The sequence below is a fragment of the Homarus americanus genome, unplaced genomic scaffold, assembly GCF_018991925.1.
Source record: "Homarus americanus isolate GMGI-L3 unplaced genomic scaffold, GMGI_Hamer_2.0 scaffold21824, whole genome shotgun sequence".
NCBI lineage: Eukaryota > Metazoa > Arthropoda > Malacostraca > Decapoda > Nephropidae > Homarus > Homarus americanus.
In genome coordinates this window covers 301,106-314,150 of record NW_024728009.1, presented here as the reverse complement: position 1 = coordinate 314,150, position 13,045 = coordinate 301,106, and positions in this window count along the sequence as shown.

The following is a 13,045-nucleotide window of genomic DNA, read 5'->3' as shown; positions in this document are numbered from 1 at the left end:
CAGCGTCTTAAATTGCTCACGTGTTCTTAGTTTTGCTTTTAGCTTTTTTTTTTTTTTAATGTTTCTGTCTCTCAGGACTATACGCTTCAAGTAACTAGTAACAATTTAGAGAGAAAAATAATTAACATCTCTTTTTCCTTACCACGACCATCCAGTGTACCATAATAAATCTGTTTTATAGCGCGAAAACGATAGTTGGAGAATTTTCTATCATCGTATTATGAGATGGCGACTATAGGCACTGGTAACTATTTATATTGGCATTACTATATATCATGGGAGGAGCCAGAGGACGCTCAAATAAGACACCATTCCTGTTTTAGCTCAACACCACGTGAGAGGTTGGACGTCAGAATACTTACTGTCTCGTGTGACGTGTTTCGTGACGGACAAATAACACTCACATCATAACATCTCTTCACTGTGACCCGGAAAGTTGTTATGGATGTATTAAGGAACGAATACTCTTAACTCACGAAACTACATATTTCTTAGATATATTTTAATTACGGTAGTCAGTTTCTATAAGTATATCTAGTGTATTCATAAATATCAATACATATGAGTACAAGTTATATTTAACCAGTGTATATGTTAGGTTATTTTACGAAATCGCTTATATTACAAAAGACCGGTCAATTTGTAAACAGGCCCAAAAAATCCGGTCTTTTACAAAATGACCTTAAATATTCAGCGAATTTACAAACACACAAGAATATTAGCTGAGTATATTCCAGAGATACACTGACTTGTGGATATATTCTACCTGAAGGTATAATACTACATCAGCATCAAAGTTATCTTACTGAATATAATTAAGAATGACATATTATTTCTGACGTATATTACAGGGGGATATATCACCTTAGATATATCCACGGTATACAATAGAGGAATAAAATACTTCCTGGGTATATAATATAGAAATACAGTACTTTATGAGTATACCTAGAGGGAAATGTATGATGCTATAGAGATATATTAAAGTGTGTTGTGTGTGGCAGTGAGTTGGGGTGCGGGAGGTGAGCATGTTGACGGGGTAATAGAAGAGTTTTATCAGGTTATGTGACAATATACGGAATTTATGGGCTCATTTACCTTAGTGTATCTTGTTAATGGGAACAGCGGCTCAGGTGCACATGGGGGCCCCACTGGCACATGTCCGTTCACACATTACTTACATATACACTCACTCACACACACACACACACACACACAAATACACACACATACGCACAGAATGGGAACGAGACACAGACAGGCAGACAGATACACAGGCAGAAAGAGAGACAGACAAAGTAAAGGGAGAGAGAGAGAGAGAGAGAGAGAGAGAGAGAGAGAGAAGAGAGAGAGAGAGAGAGAGAGAGAGAGAGAGAGAGAGGGGTGTGTGTGTGTGTGTGTGTGTGAGGGGACACACCACTACATACTGCACCAGCGGCTTGTATTAAAGGGAGAGGTAGTGAGAGAGAGCAGGGCAGTACACGGTAAGACACAGGAGAGAGAGAGAGAGAGAGAGAGAGAGAGAGAGAGAGAGAGAGAGAGAGAGAGAGAGAGAGAGAGAGAGAGACTATGTGACCACTGATAGAATAATTGAAGAGGAGAGGATAAAGGAGCATGACTTGTGGCCATACGAAGGAAATTCCTATACTAAAATATACAACTAATTGACTAACTCTAAAAACACACATACATACATACCCACACATACATACACACATACATACTACACTTGTTATCTATTTAAGACTATCGCCCACGACCTAGACAGAGCGTTCCAACAACCTCACCTCCATAACTACCACCTTTAACCTATACACACCGACCTCCTCCTCCTCCCACCACCGACACACACACACACACCCTGTAGTGGACACACGGAGGGGGAGGAGGGTTACATCTGAACACCTGCCACCCCTTCATTATGGTCCTTGAGCCCACCTGTCTCGTGTCTGTGTGTGTGTGTGTGTGTGGGTGGGTGTGTGTGTGTGTGTGTGTGTGGGTGTGTGTGTGTAGTGTGTGTGTGTGTGTGTGTGTGTGTGTGTGTGTGTGTGTGTGTGTGTGTGTGTGTGTGTGTGTGTGTGTGCGCGTGTGTGTGTGTGTGTGTGTGTGTGTGTGTTTGTAATTTATGGAGTTGATGTGACTTTAGTGAAAATAAAATATGAAACAGTAAATGGAGTTTTGCATCAAATTAGATAAACTTAGAGAAATAATATCAAGTATAATATCATTAAATGTATTTTAAACGAATTACTTTTTTCAGCTTAATGAGATATTTGTTCATTAGTGAAGTTGATCATGAAATTAACGTGAAACATGGATATAAATAGTAGTTAAATAGTAGTTAAATAGTAGTTAAATAGTAGTTTAATAGTAGTTAAATAGGAGTTAAATAGTAGTTAAATAGTAGTATGTAACAAGAGTAAATGTAAGTTATAGGCAGGTAATAAGACACAACTTCTATTAACATCAGAATATATCTATCATTCAATAATTTGTTTGTATGGGCGTCTGCAGTGCCGCCAGGTCTGTAGTACACACTGTCACTTTACACAGTTCTTGAGTCAGAGAACATGACTCTACTGGGAAAAAACACATGACGGAAAGTCTCACGATTTCCAGTTATTATTTAAATACTTGAGGAATTATAACTTTCCGTAACTTGTCAATCACTGACTCCAGCTAAAAGATTTAAGGCTTCTCATAAATTTAGGACTATTCTCGCCCACAAAACCTTCCGACCTGACGTTGTACCCAAGAAAAGCATTAGCGTGGGTCTAGAAAATAAAGATTTTTCTTCCATTAACCACTAACTAACTTTAGGTATATATTCAGATATATAGAAACAAGCTTCCATAACACCTATGGTAAATGAGGCGGACCAGCTCCGCCCAGCAGTCTTAGTCACAAACTTTGATACTAAAGAGAACTGTACCCAAGTGAGTTCTGGAGAACTTCAGAACAAACATTAACTGCTTCCAATACGAGAAGATGCTGAACGGTTCACTGCTGTGTCTACATCGTCTGTCAGGTTTGTAAATGCAGTCTTCACGAGTTTACTCCTGTTATATTGTTTACTACAGTATGGTCAGGAGACTCTCCAGACATACATCATTTCCACATAATTTGCAGATGTTATTACAACTGTTGTCTGTCCCGCAGATCATCCAGAGGCAATAAGCTCCGGCCGTCACGTCCCGGGTGATTTAGTGACAAACTGTCTCTCGTGTTCAGGCAGGATCACTAGTCGCTCTATGGCACTGCAGTACTTACATATATTCCTTACCATTTTTGTATTTAATAACAAAAAATGTTGATCTAAAGAGTTCAAACATTCTCCTTTCAAACTCACCTGAAAATAGTGTTAAATATGTTTTAAAAATTACTAAGCACACCAAATATATCAAATCGCCGTCAGTGTCACGCTCGAGAATAATGGAAATACTAAACTTCCCTGACTTGTCTGAAAGAACCTAACAGCTTTTCCAACCGTTAACATAAACATTCAACAACTTGTCGAACTTGGAAGGGAAATCAGATCAGAGAAAATTATCCCAAACCTTAAAAAATGTGGAGTTATGTTGAGCTGCCCTCTTAGATCAACACAGCCAGCCGTGTTAACACCTCTCCGTTTACTGTGGACCACTTCAAGGGAGCTCCACTAACCTACCTCTTAAATGGTTTGATCGTATTACATAAAACTGTCAAGATGGTTGGATCAATGTTGATCTTGATAAACAGTTCAAGTATTCTAGTGAGGGGTTATATACATAGTCTACATTATACCGAGACCATATGAGCCGAGAACAAGACAAATGAGAAGGTGGTATAATATGTCCTAACCACCTTGTACACGGGGAGCCTTCTCTGTGATGAATAAAATAGTCTGGCTTTGGTGAAAATGGTAAAATAAAATATAGAGAGTAGTGAAGGAAGGTTAACATATCATGATACTTATTTCAATATTATCAACTTTATATACGATTTCTGTCCTTATTTATTTACTTTTTTACTTTTTGATTTAGTATTATTATTTTGCACGGAGGAGAGTCTGTTAATGGTGGCGAGGAGTCTGTTAATGGTGGCGAGGAGTCTATTAATGGTGGCGAGGAGTCTGTTAATGGTGGCGAGGAGTCTGTTAATGGTGGCGAGGAGTCTGTTAATGGTGGCGAGGAGTCTGTTAATGGTGGCGAGGAGTCTTTTAATGGTGGCGAGGAGTCTGTTAATGGTAGCGAGGAGTCTGTTAATGGTGGCGAGGAGTCTGTTAATGGTGGCGAGGAGTCTGTTAATGGTGGCGAGATAATAAAGGAACCAGTACCTATTTTACCACTTCCAACCTACAGTATAGTAAGTAACTCTGACGATGTATACTACTTCACTATTGAATCCTTACTTAGCTTCCTATGTCTAGTCCTTCCTTCAGGCTATAACCATAACCAAATTATACTAAGATCAATAACCCTTTACAGGTTTACCGCTAAATTACTTGTATCCAATGAATTCTTTACCTATTTTGTGTGGTGTACTGGAGTGACTGTTTCTTTGTCAAAGGAGTAAGGTCGTTTTAAGAGCAGCTCCTTTCTGACTAGTGTTAAAATCATCAACAAAATCGTAGATAAGTTGTGTGTTGACTCCTAGCCAACCTCACTTGTACTGTAACTGTGCTGTAATTAAGTGTTTTATGTAACTTTTCCCCCTGGCTTTCTGTATTTATTACTTATGTTATTTGTATTTTTTTCATCTTGTGGATTCTGTAGTTGTGAGTAGACTTAATTATTATTATTATTATTATTATTATTATTATTATTATTATTGTTACACGCGCGTCACTTGCACATACACACACACACACACACACACACACACACACACACACACACACACACACACACACACACACACACACACACACACACACACACACACACAGACACACACAGACACACACACACACACACACACACACACACACACACACACACACACACACACACACACCACCTACCCACATAGCAGGAAGCAGAGCGATTACACTCACAGTCAAATGTCAGCGGAGGTCTCAGTGTTTATATTATTCACGAAGTCTAAATGTCAGTCAGGTTGTCCAGGTGAGTGTAGGTTCAGGTAAACCACTCTAATAAACAGGTACTGTCCCCTTCACTAGTGCGTTTACAGGGACTCGTCATATAAACATTCCACAAATAATTATCTTTGAAATATTTGTTTTAATATTGTTTTAATTCCATTTTATGTTTACTATTGTGAGTTTCCTTATGTCGAATGTAAACAAACACAACGCTGCCACATTACCTGACGAGCCCCTGTAAACGCACTAGTGAAGGGGACTGTAATAACCCCTCTCAATTGTAACTGTGCCTAGATAGTAAATCCTCCATTTAACGGACATCAATCTAATGGTTATAGTCCGTTATAGGGAGGTGTTTACATCTTGTAACCTCGATATAATGGATTGTACCCTCACTATATAGTCCGTTATAGGGAGGGTTTCACATCTAATGACCTCGATATAATGAATTGTCTTGCAAATCTAACGAATTTCGATATAACGGAATATACTCTCCCATATAATCCGCTAAATGGGGATTTCATATTTAGCGGACCCACAATATAACAGATTTTCCTCTATATAATCCGTTAAATGGGGGATTCACTAGAGTCTGGGGACCAACCTCTCTGTGTAGTAGAGAGGGTACAGCAAGTAGCTCTCTCTCTCTCTCTCTCTCTCTCTCTCTCTCTCTCTCTCTCTCATTATCTTTAATATTGGATGGACTAATGTATTTATTAACCTAATTACGCGCTTAAAGATCTTAGCTGTTGAAGCGCTGTAATGCACTATAGCGTCAAGTGGATGTAGTGTGGATGATAGTGTAGTGGTGGTAGTGTGGATAATAGTGGTTGTAGTGTAGTGGATGTAGTGTGAATGATAGTGTAGTGGTGGTAGTGGATGATAGTGTATTGGAGGTAGTGTGGATGATAGTGTAGTGGTGGTAGTGTGGATAATAGTGGTTGTAGTGTAGTGGATGTAGTGTGAATGATAGTGTAGTGGATTTACTGAAGTGTAGTGTAAGTGTACTGTCATAAGTAGTACAATTTCCTTCCTGACACCTTATCAAGGGCTGTTTAAGTCCACCATTATGAGTGCATGTTATATTATCAACTTACAATTATAAAATATAATTATAACACAATATTGCCATAGTGGGACTGTAATCAAGGTTGTTATGGGTGGAATTGTCTGCAACATATTGGGTCTTTCTTAAGCAAAATAATAAGTAAAAAGTATTTAACTTCACAATGGAATGAAAATCGAAATCATATACAGTAAAAGTCAAAGATATTTATTTGTGGTTGAATGTGGGTGCGCCAAGTCCGTAGATTTATGTGTAAATGATGAAAATAATGATACAAATATGAAACTTAATAAATAAAAGAAGACGGAATACATATAATATTGAAAACAATGAAGAAAAAAAAGATAGAGAGAATAAGTAGGTAAAATGACTTACTACAAACATTATAAATCTGTAGATGATGTCCTGCCTCCTCCTGTAGACCCCAGCAGGAAGGACCGACCCACTGATCACTGAAAGTATCACTGCAAAATACAAATAAAAAAACAGAAAACACCAACCACTATGTAATGGTGGCTGCCTCCATAAGAACATAATATTAGACAATTTGTGTATTATTAAGGTCTATTTCAAGGTCAGATTACTCCTTCAGCTAGACTGTCTTCCCCCACAATGATCTGATAACACGACACGGTAAGCTTCATGACTACAATGAGCTGAGTCATGTAACAGGTGTGTGTGTGTGTGTGTGTGTGTGTGTGTGTGTGTGTGTGTGTGTGTGTGTGTGTGTGTGTGTGTGTGTGTGTGTGTGTGTGTGTGTGTGTGTGTGTGTGTGTGTGTGTAGACAGACCAGGTAATGTAGAGTCAACTATTCCCTGGCCTCAATTACCCGAGATTTAGACTTTAATTACATACATTTATTAAGTACAGTAAGAACATATATTTTTTTTATTTAATGTGTGTTAATAAAAAATTTCTTATGGCTTAAAAATATAATGTTTGTGAAATGTTAATTATTTTTTCTTTTGTCTTTCACTTATTGATTTGGGTTATATACGAGGGAACTGTCTTATGTGTTCTGCAGGTGAGTAGTGATTATTGTTTAGGTCTGTATCACAATAACACACACACACACAAGATGATGTGGATGTGCTTTGGTCCAAGAATGTAAACACTCTAATTGATCACAGGACGCCGCGCCATGGAGGGTGTACTACAGGAAGCATACTTACCTTCACGTTTGTATCCATAAATGGTTTCGTGGTTTGAGATTTATAGCATTTCATGAAGGAGGAGTAATCACCCTCAGGTAAAGTGTATAGACCTGTGGCACATTCTTAACTGACTGAATTATAGTAAATGTTAACTGAATAATAATGATAATATGGAAAAAAATCCATTGTTTTGGTTATTAAATGTTAAAAATATGTTTGGGTTCAGCCAGCAATAAGGGTAAGGTATGAGCCTAGAGTAATGGAGAGTTAATGTACTCTATGTTGGGTTATGCATTACACCGAGTTATTTGGGAGTTAGTTAACTATTTAGCTGATGTAAATATCCTGAATTTCCTTGTTGAAAAGAGCACCGGCTGTTAGCTTTAGATCTAGGTTAGTCACGTGGAAAAATGTCCCAGTCAAATCCACCAAAATCCACCTTGATTTCATAATGTTTGGACAAGAGACGAGGGCCGGATTCAGGAGTGGGCAAAGTGGGCAGCTGCCCAGGGGCCTCCACAGTCTGGGGGCCTCCACATATTACAATATTTTATTTATTTGTTTATTCATTTGGATTATTTTTATTTTCATTCTTTAAAATTCATGTTTATTTATTCCATCACGTAAAACTATGTTCAGCAAGAAGCGTGATAGAAATTAGGCTAGCTACTCCTTGAAATTCATGAATACCTGGTTTTCCTATGAACCGTATATTTTTAATATTTTTAATATAGCTGCATATGGCTTCAAAATTCTCCATAGAAGTGCTCAAATTTCAAAATTTTCCCGGGGGGCTCCCAGATGTTTAGGCTCGCTTCACCCTCCACCCCACCCTCTTGAGTAGTTATAATGAGGGGGGCCTCCACAAAGAGGCTGCCCATGGGCCTCCACAGGTCTAAATCCGGCACTGCAAGAGACATAAACTATATGTAATGCTTAATATTTAAACCTATAACTACTCTATTTCTTATAAAGTGTCTTATACCCTTATTTTGGCTCAACAAGTGTGTGTACATGACCTCTACTCAAACAACGCTAATAATTCTTATCTTAACTACCAATAAATTATCTATGATTTTACCCTGATCAATAATTTTCATCTCCACCTCACTATATAATTCTTGTTTTTTTACCGACATCTATAATTCCTAGGTGGAGTGAGATCATCGGGCTGCTAGATAATTCAGGAAGGTGGGACAGGTGTCGGTGAAATAGTAGAGGTCTTGGCGTCGGTGGCAGAGATATAATGGCAGTCTGTACCCTCCCTCGTGTATCAATCATCAATCGTGTTAGCCAGCGGGAGGAGGAAAATCTCTTATCATACTCTTGTCTTCAACTTTTCTTCTCTAAATATTTCATCAATCCGTTCTGGTACTTGATATATTTTCCTTCTTCCACTGTTGACCTTTTCTTCCACTATTATCGCTTCTATTTATTTTTTGTTCTTAGTTCCCTCTCTGTGTGTGTTACTTTCAGATCTCACTCATTTGATTGTTTTGTCACTGTGTGTTAGGTCCATCAGGTAACCTCTCCCTACTTCTCTTTGTAGTTTGAGGGCTTCTGTACATATATCTTATTTACTTCATATGAATCGTATAAACATATGAAGTAAATAAGATACTTCATAGATTATTAATTTTAGGTTTAACCAGCGTGTTGCAGCTGACAGTCAAGTTGCATATATAATGTCTTAGGTAACACTAAATGGCAGTACCAGCAAAGTTTAGGTCACCTTTCACACCTGGTGATGTATTATGTCAAACTTTTACAACTTTACCATAGTTAGGGAGCCAACCCACGGTGTGTGCAGGGAGAGCTCGAGTTTATTCCTTCATAGACTCGTGGCCGTTTATGACTGTAAGCTATACAGTTCACTATTGATCGAGTTACTGTTTCAGACAGTATATTAAGCATGTATGTATTAAAATATACAATATTAGTAAATATAAATCATATAGCACGAAAACTTTACTTTAATTGTTAAAAGTGATTTGCTATCTTGATATGGTTGCTGGGTGCAGAAGGCGCTGGCTAAGGTTTACTAGTTGGCTGTGTGGCGGTGCGGATGCTGGCGAGTTTTTTGTGGAGCAGAGAGAATGCAAGACAAGATTTTGCAAGACAATGCAGATGAGGGACAAAAATCTGTTGAGCGGGAGGGACGCGAGACGAGGCTCCAAGGACAATCCATACGGGGGAAAAATTCGCGGGGCAAGACACATGCAAGATAGGACAGGATGAGGCGGGGCGGTTACAGACCAGAATTTTGTGGGTCGGGGTAAATGTTCTCCTGAGCAGTGAAGGCTTACTCTCTTGGCCCGCGCGAGGTTTTAATGAAATAAATAAATAAACGCCTCAGGAGTTATCAGTTGTTGTGTAAGGTTTTTCATTTATCATTTATTGTTATCTTTAAGTATATCTATATTTATGTAAGGGATCATATCGTAAATGAAAAAGAAATTAAAACTATATAATAAAGATGGAAACATAATGTATAATCGATGATGAGAAAGGAAAAAGGTCGGACATCACATTTAAGTACGATAAATGTTAGTGGAAAGGTAAGATCTGAGATAATCAACAGGTAAATTATAATGGGCAGAGATAAAAAATATATAGAAAAAACACCACATCACTTGGATCCTTTGAAAGACGAAGCGATAAAATGAGATCAATATATGTATTCTAGACCAGATTTATACGAGTCACAATAATAGGAATGAGCATTGGGTCACGACACACCTTGGGTAGAGGAGGTACCTAGGACGATCCCAGAGACAAACAAAGGAAATTATATTATCTCTTGTCATAAACACGTCCACTGACCTAACACACAGCTGCAGAACCTGTATAAATCTTAGATAAAGGTCAGATTTTTATACTACAGATAATTTTTATAAGATTCCTACGGCTCAAAATCATCTCCATAAATTATGATCTTGGTAAAAATTTATAGGATACTCCATTATTATTATTATTATTATTATTATTATTATTATTATTATTATTATTATTATTATTATTATTATTATTATTATTATTATTATTATTATTATTATTATTATTATTATTGTTATTGTTATTGTTATTATTATTATTATTATTGTTATTATTATTATTATTATTATTATTATTGTTATTATTATTATTATTATTATTATTATTATTATTATTATTATTATTATTATTATTATTCCAAACAATAATATCAAAGGATCAGTAACAGTTATTGAGGCTCGGCGGAAGGAACTAAAGAGTGGGCACGTATCCCCTCCTTCTCCCCCTCACCCTCTCCCCCTCACCCTCTCCCCCTCCCTTCTCCCACCCCTTCTCTCCCCTCACCCCTCTCTCCCCTCAGCCTCTCATACCCGGAACAGCTAATGGCTTTCATGTCCACGAGAACGTTAAAGCAAAAAACTCGAGTTGGGAATTATTTTAAAGATGCATTCCAGTAACCAGGAGGTGGATTCTCAAAAAATGATTCGTAAATTAATCCTATTTCTTAATCAGACGTAAGATAATGCACCTGACCACTGTAAAATCTCACGGAAAATATCGACTACGGTTTGGGCACAATCTTCAGGGTACCTTCCTAACTGCGTCAAGGTAATAAGAATTTAACTTGAGAACCTTTGAGAATGTAAACCCAGACTTGAGAGATGAGAGAGAGAGGTACAGAAGCCACTGATCTTCAACACAGTGTTATCACAAGACTAAAAAACAAACAAACATTAAAATGAATTAATCTTAAAGTAGAAGATCTTAAGGAGAGGAAAACCCAAGAGATAAAATATGAAGAAATACGTGACTGAACGATAAAAGACGATAAAGATGATAATATCAGAAGAGGTTAAAACATAAGGATAATATCAACATCAATATTAAGTCAGAATTATAGTTTGTATAAGACAGTTTTTATAAATTGTTTATCTTGTTTATTTTCTCTTGTAACTAGAAATTGTTTTGCCCCGTAGACAAAGAGAGATAGGTGGAGTTTGTTTACTGTTGTACTGAGGTGGGTGGGTGGGGTTTGTTTACTCCAGTAGAGAGGTGGGTGGGTGGGTTTTGTTTACCCCCGTAGAGAGGTGGGTGGGTGGGTTTTGTTTACCCCCGTAGAGAGGTGGGTGGGTGGGTTTTGTTTAGTAGAGAGGTGGGTGGGTGGGTTTTGTTTACCCCGTAGAGAGGTGGGTGGGTGGGGTTTGTTTACCCCCGTAGAGAGGTGGGTGGGGGTTTGTTTACCCCCGTAGAGAGGTGGGTGGGTGGGGTTTGTTTACCCCCGTAGATGGAGGGACAGTTTGTAGGTCCTATTTCCCCGTAAGTAGCTGGGTAGACTCTCTCTCTGAAGGACTGAAGATCATAAGTCTTAGATTTACGTGTATTTGCGTCGGTCTCATTACCGAGATTTATTTTTGTTCAGAATGAATTATCTGTTTAGAGTAAATTACCTGTGAAAACTAAATTAGGTATGAAGAATATAGTACCATCGATGATAGAAGAGGTTGAAGGTGATGACTTAGCTGTCTGGTGTGTGATGAAGCTTACCACATCTCAGCTTTTCATTCAAGGCAGCGAAAACTGAGTAGAATAATAATGATAACACAAATATGAACACTACTAAAGCTAATAATAATAATAATAATAATAATAATAATAATAATAATAATAATAATAATAATAATAATAATAATAATAATAATAATAATAATAATAATAATAATAATAATAATAATAATAATAATAATAATAATAAAATAATAGTAATATCTGTTGTCAATAATTTTCTTAGCAATATATAAAGGATTATTAGACACTTGAACTTTGAGGTAACGCCCGTGGCCTTTAGCCTATAGTAATGGGGGTCACAAAACCCTGACCTTTTTGATCTTTAGTAATGTTGTTGTCTATAAAATATTCCTCCAGTAAACACTTATTGGAAAGACTTTACCAATAATTGTTCACGTTTATGAGATTGTTCTTCACTGTTCTGATGTAAGGTTTGTATATAAGAGGATAACACACACTCACACACACACGCACACACTCAAACACACACACACACACACACACACACACACACACACTCACACACACACACACTCACACACACACACACACACAGATTAGTTGATGAGGTCGTGGGTGAAGGCCGCCACACAGGCAGATAATATCACTTCACACCTGGCAGAGAATTAGGCCACATTTGTACTGAGTGTGGTGGTGGTGGTCGTCACGCTGGGAGACTCACTTCACCACTACCAGGTTTGTTTATACTTACCACCTGCTTCCTCCCCTTAGTTTTATTCTACTACAAATATCTTTTTTATTTTTTCACCGGCTAAGAAGTTCCTATAGTTCTTAATATTGTACGAGTTGTTCAGTTGTTTCATTTTATAATATTGTGAATTTTTTTTTTGAAGTTATGTGGAGAAACAACTGGGCCGTGACGCATCTGTTAACAGAGACTTAAGCTGTTGAAGTGCTCCCTCAACCCCTCCCTACACCCCCCAACTTAACTAAATCTCTCTAGGACGGTGAAGCCCTGACAATCCGTCACTGCTGCATTTCCTGCTGTTCATGGAGAGCTAGAACACACCTCACCCGTCAACTCACCCAATACCAACAACCGCTGCAAGTGAACAATGAACTCGAGAGCCTTGGCTGTACGGATCAAATTGCGCCTTGCTGAAACTATCGGGTGTGTATCTGGTTTCTCGAGAGCTAAAACGTTACGGCATTAAAATCACC